Below are 3,088 nucleotides of genomic sequence, written 5' to 3' on the forward strand. Positions count from 1 at the left end.
ACCCTGACGGGATCCCGAACGGATCCCGACAACTATCCAGAAATGATACCGAAAGGGCCCGCAAATGATCCCGTATTAGTCGAGAAAAAGTCCCGAAATGACCCCGACGGGATGCCGGACGGATGCCAAAAACCATCCAGAAATGATGTCGGAAGGGACCCCAATGATCCCGAAAAAGTCCCGCAATTATTCCGACGGAAATCTGAACGGATACCGAAAACCATCCAGAAGTGATGCCGGAACGGTCCTCAAATGCACACCTAGTAGTCTCAAAATGACCCTGAGGGCATCCCGGACAAATCCCGAAATCCATCCAGAAATGATCTTGGGAAGGTCCCAAAATGATCCCGAAATAGTCTCGGAAAAGTCCAAAAATTACCCTGACGGGTTCCCGGACGAATCCTGAAAGCCATCCTTAAATGATCCCGAAAAAGCCCCGAAATGACCCTGACGGGATCCCGAAAGGATTCCAAAAACTATCCAGAAATGATGCCGGAAAGGTCCTCAAATGATCCCCTAATAGTTCCGAAATGACCGTGACGGGATCCCGAACGGATCCCGACAACTATCCAGAAATTATGCCGAAAGGGTCCGCAAATGATCCCGTATTAGTCGAGAAAAAGACCCGAAATGACCCCGACGGGATCCCGGACGAATTCCAAAAACCATCCAGAAATGATGCCGGTAGATATCCCAAATGATCCCGAAATAATCCCGAAATGACCTCGTCGGCATCCCGGACGGATACCGAATATTATCCAGAAATGATGCCGGAAAGGTCCACAAATGATCCCCTAATAGTCCCGAAATTACCCTGATGGGATCCCGAATGATCCCGAAAAAGTCCCCAAATGACCCCGACGATATCCCGGACGGATCCCGAAAACCATCCAGAAATGATGCCGGAAGAGCCCCCAAATGATCCCGAAAAAGTCCCCAAATGACCCCGACGAGATCCCGCACGGATCCCGAAAACCATCCAGAAATGATGCCGGAAGAGCCCCAAATGATCCCGAAAAAGTCCCCAAATGACCCCGACATACTCCAGAAAAGGTTCCGAAATTGCTCCGAGGGAATCAACGACGGATCGCGAAAACCATACAGAAATGATTCCGGAAGGATCCCAAAATGATCCCGAAATAGTCCGGAAATGACCCAGATGGGATCCCGCACAGATCCAGAAATGATCCCGGAAGGGTCCAAAAACTATCCCGGAAAAGTAACAAAAAATCCCGAAATGGCTCTTACGGCATCCCGGACGGATCCAGAAATGATCTCGGAAGGGTCCCCAAATGATCCCAAAATGGTCCCGAAATGACCCTGATGGATCCGGCAAACCATCAAGAAATTATGCCGGAAGGGTCCCCAAATGATCCCGAAATAAAACAGAAAAAGTCACGAAACGACCCCTAGAGGATCCCTAAATGATCCCGTATTAGCCCCGAAAAAGTCCCAAAATGACCCTGACGGGATCCCGAAAGGATTCCGAAAACAATACAGAAATGATGCCTGAAAGGTCCTCAAATGATCCCCTAATAGTCCCGAAATGACCGTGACGGGATCCCGACAACTATCCAGAAATGATGCCGAAAGGGTCCGCAAATGATCCCGTATTAGTCGAAAAAAAGTCCCGAAAGGACCACGACGGGATCCCGGACGAATCCCAAAAACCATCCAGAAATGATGCCGGTAGGTATCCCAAATGATCCCGAAATAGTCCCGAAATGACCTCGTCGGCATCCCGGACGGATCCCGAAAATTATCCAGAAATGATGCCGGAAAGGTTCCCAAATGATCCCCTAATAGTCCCGAAATTACCCTAATGGGATCCCGGACGGATCCCGAAAACCATCCAGAAATGATGCCGAAAGGGTTCCCAAATGATCCCGTATTAGTCGCGAAAAAGTCCCGAAATGACCCCGACGGGATCCCGAAAACCATCCATAAATGATGCCGAAAGGGTTCCCAAATGATCCCGTATTAGTCGCGAAAAAGTCCCGAAATGACCCCGACGGGATCCCGGACGGATCCAGAAAACCATCCAGAAATGATGCCGGATGAGCCCCAAAATGATCCCGAAAAAGTCCCCAAATGACCCCGACGAGATCCCGGACGGATCCCGAAAACCATCCAGAAATGATGCCGGAAGAGCCCCCAAATGATCCCGAAAAAGTCCCCAAATGACCCCGACGATATCCCGGACGGATCCCGAAAATCATCCAGAAATGATGCCGGAAGAGCCCCCAAATTATCCCGAAAAAGTCCCCATATGACCCCGACGAGATCCCGCACGGATCCCGAAAACCATCCAGAAATGATGCCGGAAGGGTCCTCAAATGATCGCGAAATAGTCCCGAAATGATTCCGGAATAGTCCCGAAAATGTTCCAAAATAACCCCGACGGGATCCCGGACGGATCCCGTAAACTATACAGAAATGATCCCGGAAGGGTCCCAAAATGATCCCGAAATAGTCCCGAAAAAGTCCCGAAATTACCCCGGCGTAATCCCGGACCGATCCCGAAAACCATCCAGAAATGATCCCGGAAGGGTCTCGATATGACCCTTACGGGATTACAAATAAGGTGACGCTAATTATAAAACCATGTTAATAAGGCAGCAGGCGCATTGGAGCGAATAAAAAGTTAGATAGAAACATACAGGTAAAGCTAATAAAAGCGTGCTAATAAAAACAATTGATGGAGGGCGGACGGCGGGAGTAGAGGAGAGGACCACTGATCGTTCCTCCAAAATTGTCTAGATCTCGTTCTGTATGTACCAGATACCAAAAACTATTGATTTAGGAGAAAATTTAGATTGAGTTATAACAATTTGTGGATTTTACACCAGAGGGGGAGATATAGGGGGGCGGGCAGAGGGTGTCACTGCTTACTTTGTAAGCCCTCGATTTATTTGACCCCTTGAGTCTGTGATATTGGTGAAGGCCAGTATACGTAAAGTTATAATGTGTAAAAATTATGAAAAATAATTTCTCGAAGGGGTCGTGGGACCCCCACCCCTCTTTCCATGTTCGAAAAAAATTTCGCTAGTAGACTACTGTCTGTGTCCCAAATTTCATCAAAATCCGT

The sequence above is a fragment of the Eurosta solidaginis genome, chromosome 3 (genome assembly GCF_040869045.1).
Source record: "Eurosta solidaginis isolate ZX-2024a chromosome 3, ASM4086904v1, whole genome shotgun sequence".
NCBI lineage: Eukaryota > Metazoa > Arthropoda > Insecta > Diptera > Tephritidae > Eurosta > Eurosta solidaginis.